At 50.0% G+C, this 17,328-nt stretch overlaps 1 protein-coding gene across 7 annotated transcripts in view; it reads left to right on the top strand.

Annotated features, from left to right (window-relative positions):
* The window catches only part of MAGI3 (membrane associated guanylate kinase, WW and PDZ domain containing 3), a 2,362,625-nt gene that overhangs the window by 1,554,604 nt on the left and 790,693 nt on the right, over positions 1-17,328 (top strand). The window lies entirely within an intron of this gene.

Genomic DNA, 17,328 nt, shown 5'->3' with positions numbered 1-17,328 from the left:
AAGGCCCCCGGAGTAGCTAGTGTAGTGCTCGGGGAGGAGATGCCCTTAACTAAGGGAAGGGAGTGGGCGGGTGTCACTTTAGTGTCCCTGGGAGAACGGGAGATGGTTCCTAAGATCCAGGTGCCCGCAAATACCATAAAGTATGGGCAGTGGGTCACCATCAACGGCCAAAGAGGGGAGGCTCTGAGAGACACAGGAGCCAGTATGACTATGGTACGTAGCCAACTGGTGTCTCCAGAGCAGGTAATTCCCGATGTACTCCACCCAGCCGCGATGGCTGACGGCAGAACCGGCCACTATCCGGTGGCCGAGGTTCCCTTTGAATGGGAGGGGGTTGCAGGTTCACTTCGAGTTGCCGTAAGCCCTGCCGTGCGATTGTCTACTGGGGAATGACATGGAGCACAATGCTTGGAAGGAGGTGGAATACCGGACTCATGCTGAGATGCTGGGTACACCTGACTGGGCCTGTGTTAGCACAGGGTCCGCGACTACCCGGAGAGGGAGTTTGTTTCGACTGGAGCCTGGAACAAAGGCACAGCCGGCTGCCGACCAAGGGAAGAACCGAGGACAGGAGGAGCCTGCCTCGGCATCCGCGCCCCGTGTGACGGATAGGCCACCGGAGGTGGTGGACCAGGAGTCTGCGGTGGGGGATGTTACCAAACTGGAGGACCTACCCATCCCGGCCGAGTGGCATGTGGAGGGAGGGCCGACCAGGGAGGAATTCTGCAAGGGCCAGAGGGAGTGCCCTACCCTTGAGGGACTGAGGTGACAGGCCGAAGCCCAGGCAGCAGGGAACGTTGAGGGGAACTACAACCTTTACTGGGAGGATGGCCTCCTCTACAGTGAACCCAAGGCACCCCTAGATGGATCGTCACGAGCCTTAGTAGTCCCTCAACGTTACAGAGCCTTCCTACTGGAATTGGCTCACGAGATCCCCTTGGCAGGACACCTGGGGCAAGACAAGACATTCGCCCGTCTTGTCCCACACTTTTATTGGCCTCAAATGAAAGTGTCGTCCGACACCTACTGCCGGACATGTGTGTCTTGCCAAGCCAGTGGGAAAACAGGGGTGAAGCTGAAAGCTCCCCTGGAACCACTTCCTGTCGTTAGCACCCCCTTTGAAAGGGTGGGCATCGACATTGTGGGTCCATTAGATCCGCCTACTACAGCTGGTCACAGGTTTATCCTGGTTCTGGTGGATCATGCCACACGGTACCCAGAGGCTATACCTCTAAGGACCATTACAGCACCTGTTGTGGCTAGGGCCCTGATGGGAATCTTTACCCGAGTGGGTTTTCCCAAGGAAGTTGTGTCCGACAGGGGGACCAACTTCATGTCAGCATACATGCGGGCCATGTGGAAGGAGTGTGGAGTGACCTACCGGTTCACAACTCCTTACCACCCCCAGACCAATGGTCTGGTGGAGAGGTTTAACAAAACCTTGAAAGGCATGATTAGAAGCCTGCCTGAAAGCCTGCGGAGGAAATGGGACGTCCTCCTACCCTGTCTATTGTTTTCCTACAGGGAAGTGCCACAGAAGGGAGTGGGCTTCAGCCCCTTCGAGCTTTTGTATGGGCACCCTGTGCGTGGACCTCTCAGCCTGGTGAGAGACGGATGGGAAAGAACTCCCAGAAAGCTTCCCCAGGACGTGGTGAGCTACATGCTGGCCTTCCGAAGCCAAATGGCTAAGTTGTGGAAGCAAGCTTCTGATAACTTGGAGGCCAGCCAAGCAGTAATGAAGGCGTGGTATGACCACAACGCTCACCCGGTGGAATTGGAGCCTGGCCAGAAGGTGTGGGTGATCGAACCAGGAGAGCTTAGCGCCCTCCAGGGTCGCTGGTCAGAACCCTTTGAGGTACAACAGGACCACCTTCAAGCTGGCCACCCGGACACACCACCAGCTGATCCGCGCCGCCAAGAAAACTGCTTTCAAGGACCGGCTGGACAACAACGCACACAACTGCAAGGAACTCTTCAACATCGTGAAAGAGCTCTCCAACCCCAGCGCAGAAAACAACGACATCACCCCATCGCAAGACCTCTGCAACTCCCTCGCCTCATACTTCCACAACAAGATCGCGGACATACACAACAGCTTCAGCAACCAACCAACGCACACCAAGACCGAACAACCACCCCTCACCACCACCCTCCAAGCCTGGACTCCGATCAGCACCGAAGACACCATCCGCACGATGAACTCCATCCACTCCGGATCACCGACCGACCCCTGCCCTCATCACGTCTTCAACAAGGCTGACGCTGTCATCGCACCCCACCTGCGAGACATCATCAACACATCCTTCGACACCGCCACCTTCCCTGAGAGCTGGAAGCACGCCGAACTCAGCGCGCTACTCAAGAAACCCACAGCGGACCCCACCGAACTCAAGAACTACCGCCCCATCTCGCTCCTCCCGTTTCCAGCCAAAGTCATCGAGAAGACCGTCAACAAGCAGATGGCCGCCTTCCTCGAAACGAATGGATCCCTCGACCCCTCACAGTCCGGCTTCCGAGCCAATCACAGCACCGAGACCGCCCTCATCGCCGCCACCGATGACATTCGAGCCCTGATGGACAACGGAGAAACAGCGGCCCTCATCCTCCTAGACCTCTCCGCAGCATTCGACACTGTCTGCCACCGCACCCTAGTACAGCGCCTCAGCAACGTCGGAATCCAGGACAAGGCGCTGGAATGGATCATCTCCTTCCTCGACGGAAGAACACAGAAAGTCCGTCTACCACCGTACAAGTCAGAGGCCACCGATGTCATCTGCGGCGTCCCTCAAGGATCCTCGCTGAGCCCCACCCTCTTCAACGTCTACATGAGCCCCCTCGCGGCCATCGCACGGCAACACCACCTCAACATAATCTCCTACGCCGACGACACCCAGCTGATCCTCTCCCTGACCAACGACCCCGCCGCCGCCAGAGCCAACCTACACGAAGGGATGAAGGACGTAGCCGAGTGGATGACGACCAGCCGCCTGAAGCTGAACTCGGACAAGACGGAGGTCCTCATCCTGGGCTCCTCACCATCCGCCTGGGACGACTCCTGGTGGCCTCCCGCCCTGGGCACCGCACTCAAACCGACAGACCATGCACGCAACCTGGGCTTCATCCTGGACTCCTCCCTCTCCATGACCAGGCAAGTCAACGCCGTCTCCTCGGCGTGCTTCAACATCCTACGCATGCTACGGAAGATCTTCTGGTGGATCCCCACCGAGACCAGGAGGACCGTCACCCAGGCCCTCGTCACCAGCCGACTGGACTACGGCAACGCCCTCTACGCCGGTACCACCGCCAAGCTCCAGAAGAGACTCCAGCGGATCCAGAACGCCTCAGCCAGACTCATCCTCGACATCCCACGAACCAGCCACATCTCCGGACATCTGAGAGACCTTCACTGGCTCCCCGTCAACAAAAGAATCACCTTCCGCCTCCTCACCCACGCACACAAAGCACTACACGACCAAGGCCCGAGCTACCTCAACAGCCGAGTCAACTTCTACGCTCCCAAACGCCACCTCCGATCAGCCAACCTCGCCGCCGTCCCCCGCATCCGAAGAGCGACCACAGGAGGAAGGTCCTTCTCCTACCTGGCCGCCAAGACCTGGAACTCCATCCCGACCGACCTGCGCCTGACCCAAGACCACCTCTCCTTCAGGAAGAAGCTGAAGACATGGCTGTTCGAGCAGTAGCGGCACCCCCCCACCCCCAGCGCCTTGAGACCCTACGGGTATGTAGTGCGCTCTATAAATGTCACTGATTGATTGATTGATTGAGGTATTGGAGAAGAAGGGTAAGGCTACCTACTTGGTGGATCTTAAGACCCCTCGTCAGCCCCTACGGGTGCTGCATGCCAACCGCCTCAAACCCCACCACGAGAGGCCCGAAGTCATTTTGATGATGGTGACTGACGGAGCAGAGGACGTGGAAAGCGAGCCTCTCCCCGATTTGTTCGCGTCTCAAGAGAAGGATGGGTCGGTGGAGGGAGTGATTCTCTCCCCATCCCTAACTCCTGAACAGCAGGAGGACTGCCGCCAGGTCCTGGGACAGTACTCTTCGTTGTTCTCCCTTGTTCCGGGTAGGACTCACCTGTGCGTCCATGATGTGGACACAGGAGACAGCCCACCTGTGAAGTCCAAGATCTACCGGATGTCAGACAAGGTGAAGGCCAGCATTCACAGTGAAGTCATTAAGATGCTGGAGCTAGGAGTGATCGAACCTTCCAGCAGCCCCTGGTCCAGTCCGGTGGTGCTAGTACCAAAAGCCGCACCACCGGGTGCCCAACCGGAACTGAGGTTCTGTGTGGACTACCGGGGACTGAACTCAGTAACCAAGACTGATGCTCATCCGATCCCAAGGGCGGATGAATTGATTGACCGGCTGGGAGCTGCCCAATATCTAAGTACCTTTGACCTTACTTCTGGGTACTGGCAGATCTCTCTGACTGACGGAGCTAGGGAAAGGTCAGCCTTCTCCACGCCCAAAGGCCACTACCAGTTCTGTGTGATGCCCTTTGGGCTCAAGAACGCACCTGCCACGTTTCAGCGTCTGGTGAACCAGATCCTCACTGGAATGGAGAGTTTCTCTGCTGCTTATCTGGATGACATAGCCGTCTTCAGTAACAGCTGGGAGGATCACTTGCGTCACCTGCAAGCTGTTCTCCAGGCCCTGAGACAAGCTGGTTTAACGATCAAGGCCAGCAAGTGCCAGATCGGGCAGGGGTCGGTAGTGTACCTTGGACACTTGGTGGGTAGGGGAGCGGTGCAACCCCTCCAGGCGGAGATCGAGGCCATCATGGCCTGGGAACCCCCCCAAGACTCAGACTGAGGTCCGAGCTTTTCTGGGCCTCACCGGATATTACCGCCGCTCCGTGAAGGGATACGGTACCATTGTGGCCCCCCTCACGGAGCTTACGTCCAAGAAACAACCTCGACGGGTAGTCTGGACGGAGGCTTGTCAGCAGGCCTTTGTAAAACTGAAGCAAGCCATGTGCGAGGCCCCGGTCCTACGGGCCCCAGACTTTTCCAAGGAGTTCATTGTCCAGACGGATGCATCGGAACATGGCATTGGGGCAGTGTTATCGCAACTCAATGAAGAGGGTCTGGATCAACCCGTGGTCTTCCTATCCCGGAGACTACTTCCCAGGGAACAGAAGTGGAGTGCAATAGAGCGTGAAGCCTTTGCAGTGGTATGGGCTCTGAAGAAGCTGCGGCCATACCTGTTTGGTACGCACTTCCTAGTTCAGACCGACCACAGACCCCTTCGTTGGCTGATGCAGATGAAGGGGGAGAATCCCAAGTTGCTAAGGTGGTCTATCTCCCTACAGGGAATGGACTTTCAGGTGGAACATCGGCCTGGAGTGGACCACGCCAATGCAGACGGTCTCTCAAGGTATTTCCGCCTTAGTGATGAGAACTCCCAAGGGGTTGGGTAGCTCTCCCCACTTTCAGCTGGGGGGACGCGTGTAAGACCTGTCAGCCCTTTGGGTGGTCCCTCCTCATCATTATTTATTTTGTCCCACTTTTGCCTCAAACCCTGTTAGTATTTTTCCTTTTTGGGAACCACCAGACTTTTTAGTGTTGATGCAGGGTCAGGGAGCCATTTTCCCTACCCCTGGAACTTCTGTCTGAGGGCCTGAAACACAAAATGGTGGCCACCCATTGTCACCTGAGACATAGCTGGAACCTACTAGTACCTTCCAGAACATTCTAGAACCCTGTGACAGTGTGAGGCAGGTTTAGAATGTTGGGAAGCCAGCTCAGAGTTGGCAGTTGGAGTAGGCAGTTGGCACCTGACTGGAGAGGAGAGAGGACAGAGAAACAGAAGGAGTAAGGCAGCAGGGGTGGAAACTTGTGCCTGGAGTGGGGTCCAGAAACCCACCCTTGATACTAGTCCCTACTGACCAAGCCCAGCCTAAAGCCCTGTGTGGGATAAAGACCAGAAAATCATCTTAAGGACCAGAACAGCCGGAACAGGCCTTAAAGGAGAAGAACAGCAAGTTCCTGACCTGTTTGGTGGAATCCTCCTGGAGACCCGACGTCGAGAAGCCTGGAGACCTGGAGCCCGAGGTGGAGAAGCGGCGCTGACAGAAGGCAGACGTCGTACCCGGAGCCGCTAGAGGTCGAGTGAGGGCGCCGACGGAGGTCGTGGAGAGACACCGGAGGTCGAGTAGAAGTCACCTGAGGTCGAGGTGAGGCGTCGACGGGGGAGTGAAGTCCGCCCTCCGTAGTCGCCGGAAGCTGAAGTAAAGCGCGCAGGAGGTCGGGATTGGAGGTCGCACTCCGGAGTCGCCTGAGGTCGAGGCGAAGCGCGCAGGAGGTCGGGAGTGGAGATCGCACTCCGGAGTCACCGGAACCCGAAGTGGAGCCGACGGAGGTCGGGAGTGGAGGTCGCACTCCGGAGTCGCCCGGAAGCGGGGGAACCGTGACCCTGTGACGCCGGAACACGACATCGAGCCGAGGCCGCCCAGCGACATCCATCCGGAGCCGCCTCACGGCATCGACCCGACGTCAGGTAAAGCAGATCGACGCAACATCGAACCGAGGCCGGCCAGCGACATCGAATCGGAACCTCCCGACGGCATCGACACGGCGTCAAGTGGAACAGATCGACGCGACATCGAACCGGAGCCGCCCAGCGGCGTCGACCCGGCGCCGATCTTCGTGAAAAGGGCAATAAGTGGTAGAAAGGGCATCTGAGGCCCTGTGGAGCCCTAAAAGACCATTCTTGGGGCTAGAGGGGTGTTAGGACCAACCTGAGAGTGCTAGGGGGTGAACTGAGACTGGTGCAGGGACCTGTGTGAGGGACTGTGTAGTTGGAAGAATCAGAACCTTAGGTTTCCCTCATTCTACCTCAGCTTAGGCCCCAGCCTTGACCACTCTAGGTGGGACATCCCCAGGCCACCCCAGTGACCATAAGCTGTACTTGGGCATGGTAAAATCAATCTACCTCATAAATGTGATCTGATTTGCAATTGTTTGATGGCTATATTATGTATTGAAGGTGTTTTATTTATTGTCTGACCGTATTTATTCCTGCCTTGTATTTATTGTCTGACAGTATTTATTTGCCCTATGTATTTATCGCACCTCTATTTATTCCTTGTGTATTTATGACCTATTCCTATTTATTGCACCTGCAAAGTGTTATTATTTAATTGACCTGATATTTCTGAAGAAAATCCTTTTGTATTGTATTTATGTCATAACCCTGCAACTAAGAGAAAAATTAAGATAAACACAAAGATTCTTTCATAAATTTTTACGGTGTAGAGTCGTTTTTGGAACGGATGAACGCATGGTTATTGTGAGGGTGTGACGTACGCTTAACACGGTGCCTGACCCCCGACCGCTCGAGCCAAGCTACCCCTTGTGTTGGGAAGAACTGGGTGACTGCTAACCCGGTTGCCCGGGGTTTTCTAACATACCCTAACTTAACTGCAGAATCATTTGCAATGAGAACGGCGCCCGTGAAATAATAGGTGTCCTTGCCACCAAATGTGATTTAAATACAAGACAAGGAGCCTACCTGACTCATAGCTTTATTTTAAGTCTTGTATTTTATATACACACACATATACATATATATATTCACACACACGCGCATATATATATACACACACACACACACTTAGATATATACAACTTTGGCACCGTTTAATAAATATTCGCAAACTTTTTCCAAAAAAGGTGTTCCAGTGATTCTTTGTTGCACATGGAAAGTTTCGGGGGATTTGTAAAGAGGGGGCTGAAAAAATGGGGTTGGATTATAGGGGGCGTTTGCAATGTTAAGTCCCATCGGAACCTGTCAATACTACTACAGCCCAAACTGAAAAGAATTACACCAAACTTGGTAGATGTTGTTATGCAAATTGTGCTTTTTTTTATTTGGTGCCACCAACCACCTGCTCGAGGCTCATTACAATAATATAGGGGGGCTATGAAGACCCCCCAGCCACCCATACAGGTACTCAGACAACCTATCAATCACTCACGTACCCACTCACACACACACACAACCACTTAGACACCAACTGATAGACTGATACAGACATTCACACAACCAGTCACTCACCCCTACATTCTTTGAGACAGCTAATCACTCACTTATACAGTCAATCACCCATCCACTGAATCATCCAGACAGGCACTCATACACCCAGCGATTCACCAAAACACCTTAGAATATATATTTAACACTCAAACTCTATAAAACAGTCAGTCACTGGATGATGTCATGAGTGATGTCATTAGAGATGTCATGAGTGATGTAATATGTGAGGTCATAAGCAGTGCATTGCGGGGGGGGGGGGGGCCTGAGTTATAGTGAGCTCAGCTAACTATAACTGCTGAATTTCACAAGTTTAATATTAGTGAAACCTTAGCCTAACTATAATGGCCCTGGAAACATTTGTTTTTGTCAGTGAATATATATATATATACACATATATATATATATATATATATATATATAGATATATATACACACACACACATATATATTACACACACACTTAGCTATAGAGGCTTTCAGCCAACCCTCTCATCAGTTGGTCTATTATCGTGTCATTCTCATTTTTATCCATCCACTGCAGCGCGTACAGCTTTGGACAGGACAGTGAGCCAAGCTATTGGCTAACTTTACTGCGAGTGATGCCATTTTTTCCCTTCACAAGTAGTAAATCCATACACAAAGTAGTCCCCTTAAGAGTCAGGGACTACTATGGCAAAGTGTTCTTTAGAGATCAGAAATATAGTTGCTTTTAGACAATTTTTTTTTAAATATTGATGTGTGGCCGATAGGTTCCACATCAATAAAGTTTTGCAAAAACTGTGAGAAAACAAACCATAACAAAGGCAAAAGGCCTATTAGCTTTGCCATTGTTTGTTTCCTATTCTAGAACATTCAAACCCAGTCAAGATCACGAAATGTACTCAAACAGCTAAATACATGTCAATTTTTCAAGAACAAAATGAGGGTGACGTCAGTATACAACTGGAAACATTATCAGCATGTCGCACAGTTGAGGGGGAGTCAGGCAGTGATGGTAGGTCTGGCAAGCTTTTATTTTTTTTGTAAAGTAAATTTCAAGAGATGGTGCCAGTGCAAGGCACACAAGATTCTGCCCAGCCTTTCACTTTGTGGCCTCACTGTGACCATTGCTGAGCAGTAGCGTCATCATAAGAGATTGATCCTACATTTTGTGGTCTATGCTGGCTGGGTGAGGAAGGCAAGATGAAATTGTTTTCAGTTACTGTGTTCACTGTCTGGAGAAGACGGTTTGCCAGGAGTGAGAGCTGGACTGGGCAGCTGAATCTTGAACAAACAGTACAGGGTGATACCAGTACTGCACACAAATTTTAAAGGTATCTCCACAGTGAATAAGCCATTGTTGTACTAGTGTACCAGATTACAGTATGCAAAAACTCTGTAAAATGGAGGTGCAGGGAACAGCAGAAACAGAAGTGGAAACCATGAAAGGTAGTCGCAAGATTGACAAGCATTTGCAATGTAATAGGTCTCACATTTACAACAGTTTGAGCTATTGGCATTCTAAATTACAATGTCTTTATTTATGTGTTCAGAAAACCTGGAAAGCACAAAGTGCATAATAAAACAAAACACATAACTAAAAGGCAAGACCTATTGCATTGCAAATGCTTCTTTTGGAAGTTTCTCGATTTGTTTGCTTTCTTTGTAAACGGATGCCGTGACTTGGTACTCTTTACTTTTGGCAATCATTCTAACCCTGCACAGGCCCTCATACACCTATGTCAGGGAGAGTGCTGTACCCTACTGCTGCTGAGTCTGTCACAGAGGGTAGGACAGCAGAGAAACAGTGCAAATGGGAATAAGTAACAGGGAGAGACAGTGAGGGAGACATGATTGAGGAATAGGCGAGGGAGGCAGAGAAGAGGAGAAGTGCACCGGGTGGTAATGGGAAATGAGAGGTGGGATAAGGGAGAGAGGGGGCATAAACTGCAGGGTGTGAGAGAAAGGAAGGATGAGGTGGGCATGTGGGTGTAACAGTAAGAGATATGGGAAGGGGATACACATCTGGGAGGGTGGTGAAATTGGAAGAAAGAAAATAACAGTGCAGGAGACTGAAAAAAGGCTGTATGGCTCTGCTTTTATATAGATGTCTAGAATTAAAATATGTAAAGTTCAGGGAGAACAGGCCTATATCATTGATGGGCTCACCTAATGCATAGCTCTGCTGCCCAGACAAACAATAGTGATTCTTTCAAAGTGACAGGGTTTTCTGACATGAATATGTTTTACTTTATTAGTTAATTGGCTCAGGGAAAACATATGAAAACCTCCACGAGGAAAGGCAAAATAGGCAGAGAGAATTATATTTGTTATCATAATTGTCTCTGCCTATTTTTCCTTTCCTGTTGATGTTTTTCATAAAATACAATAAAATCCAGACGAATGGCTGTGGAATGGGGAGGTTACAGGTAGATTAAGGCTCTTGACATGCTTTGCAAAGTTTTTATGTTGGGAGCCATTGCCTACTTTAAAGCCCAGAGGGCCCCGTGGAAAAGAATTCTCTGAAGCCATCTGCTTCCTGTTATCAAACTTCAGTGACCTACGCGGTGACACTGCACGCATGTGGCAGGCAGCAAATTAAAAAAAAACGTAGCCATGAACAATTAGGTTTTTACTAGGCTACTGAAACAGCTTATCATATCATCAGAACTTTCTTCCCCCGACCCGACCCTAAACCAAAATACACTACAAAAACACAACTACACTACTCTAAATCCAAATAGACTACCCCCTGCACGACCCTCCCCCATACCCTTAAATACTACACAGCCCCTCTTTGCCTCTCTCTCCTCTGTTCCTCTCTTCTCCTTCAGCCGTGGTTCCTCTTCTCTGGGCTTCCAGCGTCAGTGGTGCACGTCGTCGTGTGGAAATGGAAGCGCGTCCTTTTCCACACAACGACGTTGATAGCCTTTGCTTCGCAAGTGTTACAACGCATGCGATGTTACAACTTGCGTAGTAAAGGCTACGCGTTGTAACATCACATGCGTTGTAACACTTGCGAAGTAATGGTACGCGGACTAACATCCGCCTACTAATGGCTGTTTACCATTACTCCCTATTCAAGAGGGTGGTAATTGAGTCGCAAATGGGAAGGGATCCCCAGGGGACCCCTTACCCTTTGTGACTGGCCCCAAAAATATTTTTTTACGGGCAGGCAGTGGTCCCAGGGACCACTACCTGCCCTTAAAAAATGAAATGAAAATGTTTTTTTTTTATGCATCCCGTTTTCCTTTAAGGCAAACTGGCTGCATTAAAAGAAACTGCTTTATTTCAACAAATCAGTCCCAGATATGGAGGTCTGCGGAGCCCAGCAGGCCACCATCCCTGGGAGTGCCTGCCATTCAAAAAGGGGTTGCAAATTGCGAGTGGCTAATGAATATTCATGAGCTTCTCAATTTGCAACGCCATTGAGAATCGCAAACAGTGTCTCAGACACTGTTGTGCATACCAATTTGCAAGTCGCAAATGCAAAGCAATTTACGACTCGCTAATTGGCGGGTCGTACATCTGGCCGTGGGAATTTAAGAATTCTACATTTTCTCCACACAGAAGATCATGGCCACAAAAAAAAAACGTGCAAATAACTGCTTCATGGGCCGTCCCTAAATAAATCGAGCATTAGCAAAACCAATAGGTCTTGCCTATGCAAGAGCTATTGGCTTTGCCAATATGTTTTATCCATGTTGCACACCAACGTGACTACTGTTAAGCATGGTTAAAGGTTAGTGGGCTAAAGAGCGGCATGGAGTGGTGTGTCGTAAAGTGAAGTAGAATGGAGAGTCATGGAGTGGCGTGGAATGGCATGGAGGAAGTAGTGTTGTATAGTGGAGATGAGGTGAGTGGCGTAGAGTGTCAGAGAGGAGTGGAGTCGTGTAGAGTGGAGTGACATAGAGGGAGTGGTGTAGAGTAGATGGTTGTAGAGTGGAGAAGTGTAGGAGAGCGGAATGGCATAGAGTGGAGAAATGGGTCAGAGTGGAGCAAAGTGGGACAGAGGGAGTTGTGTAGAGTGGCATTGAGTGGAGTAGGGTGTCAGAGTGGAGTAAAGTTTAACATAATAGACCGTCTTAGAGTGGAGTGTTGTAGAGTGGCCTAGAGTGAAGTGGCGTAAAGGACAGTGGTGCAGAGTAGACTGGTGGAGTGCATTGGGTTTGAGTAAAGTAGTGTAGAATCAATTAGCATAGAGTAGATTGTTTCAGAGTAGAGTGAAGTGGTGTAGAGTGGAGTGGTTCAGGGTAGAGTGGTTCAGGGTAGAGTAGTGTGGCGTAGAGTGCAGTGGTGTGGAGTCAGTGGTACAGAATAGATTAGAGTGGCATGGAGTGATGCAGTGTAGTGGCGTAGAGTGCCATATATTTATGTGTTGCAGAGTAGAGTGCAGTGACAGAGTAGAGTGGTGCAGAGAGCAGTGTTATAGAGTAGAATAGAGTGGCATAGATTGCAGCGAAATAGAGCGCAATGGTGTGGAGTATAGAGTGCAGATGAGGAATGAAAGAAGGCAAAGAAGGAAGTGGCAGACTCAAAAAAAAGATTCAGAAAAGATCAGAGAAATAGCAAAAGGCATTTTATCTGAGAAACGTCACAAACAAAGCCCTCTAACTTCACTGCAGGATCATTTGCATTCATGAAAGCATCCTAGACTCAACTGGACTCCCTGCATATCACAATATGATCTCAGTATACTTAGGAGAGTCTCCATGACACATAGCTGTAGTTGTATGTGTAATAGACTTACCTGAAGAAGCTTTCCCTCATACCTCTACATCTATAGGTCTGTCTTTTTCAATAAATCCACTACAGCATGGAGCAGTACACTTCACACATTGGCTAACTTCGCTTTCAGTGACGGCAATCTTTCCTTTCACCAGAAACGCATTCACACACAAAGTATTTTCCTTAAAGGCCAGGGGCTAATATGCCACGGTGTGCTTTTAAAAACACATTTTTGTTTTCAACGAATTGTTTTAGATTGATGTGGGCCTGACAGAATTCCTAACCATGTTTCGCAACATAAATGATAAAACAAAAACTGACAAATCGAAAAGGCATGCTGTCAATGCCAGCCCTTTTAGCTTAGCCACTGCGTTTTCTATATTTTAGAACATTCAACCCCAGTCCTGTCACTTTGTTGCCTAACTGTGACCATTGCCAAGCAGTAGCATCATCGTAAGAGAGTGATTCTGAGTTTTTGGCCTATGCTGGCTGAGACCTGCAATTTAGTGATCAAGCAACCCCAGGAAAGAGGGCTGGGGAATGGGGCAATTTGGTACCTTTCAGTTCCTGTGTGCACTACACAGAGAAGAGTGCATGGTGCTGTTTGGGAAGAATCCAAGTAAAAATTGGGCTGGTCAGATGAGTCCTGAACAAGCAGTTCTGGTGATAGCAGTACTGCACAAAACGTAGCAGTTAACTGCACAGTGCATGAACTATCATTGTGCTAATGTACCAGGTCTGGATTGCAACGTGTAAACACTTTCTGAAGTGGGGGGTATGGAGGAAGAGTAGAGAAAAGGAAGCAGGCAGGTGGAAGTCATGAAAGAAATGTACAAGAAGGAAAATCATAAAAGGGAGAGTGAGGAAGGAGGAGAGATCGGAATGCAAAGGAAGACAAATAATTTGAAGAGAACTGGGGAGAGCACAGATAGGAGTACAAGATTGGAGTGGAACATGAAGAGCGTGAGAAGGAGTAGACAAGAGCAAGAAGCAGCGGTAGAAGAGCAGTCCTAGAAGAGGGCGTGAAGGGAGAGAGTGATGGAAAGACGTGAAGCTGAACAACAAAAAGCAGTTAGCGAGAGGAGAACCGAGAGAAGGGGGAAACTCGAACATAGGGAAGAGCATGAGTGGAGAGAAAGAAAAAAGAGGTGAGAAGAGGAGGAAGAAAAGCTGATAGTGAAGGAGAGAAAAACAGTGTAGCTATTCATTATTAAACAGAAAGTAATTTAATATGTACGGCTGAGGGATTGGCAGGGCTGGAGTTTCCACGGCCTGCTTCAATAGTGGCTAGTTCTGCTGTCGAAGACATGCAATAAAAATTATTTAACTGTGTTAAGGTCTGCTGATGTTAAAAGAAATTTCTGTAGCATCACCATTGGTACAAGTTAATAAGGTTTCAGTAATGCCATCAGGATCAAACTTTGGTGGAGATCGTTCTCTGTAGCTTCAAGGAGTTATATTACATGATCAGGCTGTAAGACACAAATCCTACTGCCACCTCTTTCAAAACGAAGTCAGACACACATTAGGACAGGCTTTCACGCGCACCTTTGACATAATTAAGCACTAAATTCAGCTGAGTCTGCTCCATGGTTGTTGTTGAGATGTGTTACAACAAACAAATGATGGACGGAATGCTGACAATGCATACATTCTCCCCCAGTCAAGAGATCTGGGTTAAATCCATCGTTCTTTTGCCCACTACACCACCCCAGTTTAGACATGGCCATATGCAAATCAGTCTTGACCCTGTGCCTCATGGGAACAGTCCAGCCCGAACTGCCAAGCCATGTCTTCCCTGGACCGGAATCAAGCATCCTAGGACCGGTTTCTGGCTATCAGCCGTCATCAGCCAGGATAGCTTGACTCCAGTGGCGTAGTGAGCACGGGTCCCACGTCTGGGAATACCCATCCCACTTAGGGCGAAAAGCGTTACAACAAACAAATGATGGACGGAATGCTGACAATGCATACATTCTCCCCCAGTCAAGAGATCTGGGTTAAATCCATCGTTCTTTTGCCCACTACACCACCCCAGTTTAGACATGGCCAAATGCAAATCAGTCTTGACCCTGTGCCTCATGGGAACAGTCCAGCCCGAACTGCCAAGCCATGTCTTCCCTGGACCGGAATCAAGCATCCTAGGACCGGTTTCTGGCTATCAGCCGTCATCAGCCAGGATAGCTTGACTCCAGTGGCGTAGTGAGCACGGGTCCCACGTCTGGGAATACCCATCCCACTTAGGGCGAAAAGCGTTACAACAAACAAATGATGGACGGAATGCTGACAATGCATACATTCTCCCCCAGTCAAGAGATCTGGGTTAAATCCATCGTTCTTTTGCCCACTACACCACCCCAGTTTAGACATGGCCATATGCAAATCAGTCTTGACCCTGTGCCTCATGGGAACAGTCCAGCCCGAACTGCCAAGCCATGTCTTCCCTGGACCGGAATCAAGCATCCTAGGACCGGTTTCTGGCTATCAGCCGTCATCAGCCAGGATAGCTTGACTCCAGTGGCGTAGTGAGCACGGGTCCCACGTCTGGGAATACCCATCCCACTTAGGGCGAAAAGCGTTACAACAAACAAATGATGGACGGAATGCTGACAATGCATACATTCTCCCCCAGTCAAGAGATCTGGGTTAAATCCATCGTTCTTTTGCCCACTACACCACCCCAGTTTAGACATGGCCATATGCAAATCAGTCTTGACCCTGTGCCTCATGGGAACAGTCCAGCCCGAACTGCCAAGCCATGTCTTCCCTGGACCGGAATCAAGCATCCTAGGACCGGTTTCTGGCTATCAGCCGTCATCAGCCAGGATAGCTTGACTCCAGTGGCGTAGTGAGCACGGGTCCCACGTCTGGGAATACCCATCCCACTTAGGGCGAAAAGCGTTACAACAAACAAATGATGGACGGAATGCTGACAATGCATACATTCTCCCCCAGTCAAGAGATCTGGGTTAAATCCATCGTTCTTTTGCCCACTACACCACCCCAGTTTAGACATGGCCAAATGCAAATCAGTCTTGACCCTGTGCCTCATGGGAACAGTCCAGCCCGAACTGCCAAGCCATGTCTTCCCTGGACCGGAATCAAGCATCCTAGGACCGGTTTCTGGCTATCAGCCGTCATCAGCCAGGATAGCTTGACTCCAGTGGCGTAGTGAGCACGGGTCCCACGTCTGGGAATACCCATCCCACTTAGGGCGAAAAGCGTTACAACAAACAAATGATGGACGGAATGCTGACAATGCATACATTCTCCCCCAGTCAAGAGATCTGGGTTAAATCCATCGTTCTTTTGCCCACTACACCACCCCAGTTTAGACATGGCCATATGCAAATCAGTCTTGACCCTGTGCCTCATGGGAACAGTCCAGCCCGAACTGCCAAGCCATGTCTTCCCTGGACCGGAATCAAGCATCCTAGGACCGGTTTCTGGCTATCAGCCGTCATCAGCCAGGATAGCTTGACTCCAGTGGCGTAGTGAGCACGGGTCCCACGTCTGGGAATACCCATCCCACTTAGGGCGAAAAGCGTTACAACAAACAAATGATGGACGGAATGCTGACAATGCATACATTCTCCCCCAGTCAAGAGATCTGGGTTAAATCCATCGTTCTTTTGCCCACTACACCACCCCAGTTTAGACATGGCCATATGCAAATCAGTCTTGACCCTGTGCCTCATGGGAACAGTCCAGCCCGAACTGCCAAGCCATGTCTTCCCTGGACCGGAATCAAGCATCCTAGGACCGGTTTCTGGCTATCAGCCGTCATCAGCCAGGATAGCTTGACTCCAGTGGCGTAGTGAGCACGGGTCCCACGTCTGGGAATACCCATCCCACTTAGGGCGAAAAGCGTTACAACAAACAAATGATGGACGGAATGCTGACAATGCATACATTCTCCCCCAGTCAAGAGATCTGGGTTAAATCCATCGTTCTTTTGCCCACTACACCACCCCAGTTTAGACATGGCCATATGCAAATCAGTCTTGACCCTGTGCCTCATGGGAACAGTCCAGCCCGAACTGCCAAGCCATGTCTTCCCTGGACCGGAATCAAGCATCCTAGGACCGGTTTCTGGCTATCAGCCGTCATCAGCCAGGATAGCTTGACTCCAGTGGCGTAGTGAGCACGGGTCCCACGTCTGGGAATACCCATCCCACTTAGGGCGAAAAGCGTTACAACAAACAAATGATGGACGGAATGCTGACAATGCATACATTCTCCCCCAGTCAAGAGATCTGGGTTAAATCCATCGTTCTTTTGCCCACTACACCACCCCAGTTTAGACATGGCCATATGCAAATCAGTCTTGACCCTGTGCCTCATGGGAACAGTCCAGCCCGAACTGCCAAGCCATGTCTTCCCTGGACCGGAATCAAGCATCCTAGGACCGGTTTCTGGCTATCAGCCGTCATCAGCCAGGATAGCTTGACTCCAGTGGCGTAGTGAGCACGGGTCCCACGTCTGGGAATACCCATCCCACTTAGGGCGAAAAGCGTTACAACAAACAAATGATGGACGGAATGCTGACAATGCATACAT

The sequence above is a fragment of the Triturus cristatus genome, chromosome 1_1 (assembly GCF_964204655.1).
Source record: "Triturus cristatus chromosome 1_1, aTriCri1.1, whole genome shotgun sequence".
Taxonomy (NCBI): domain Eukaryota; kingdom Metazoa; phylum Chordata; class Amphibia; order Caudata; family Salamandridae; genus Triturus; species Triturus cristatus.
This window is presented reverse-complemented; position numbering and strand designations above follow the sequence as displayed.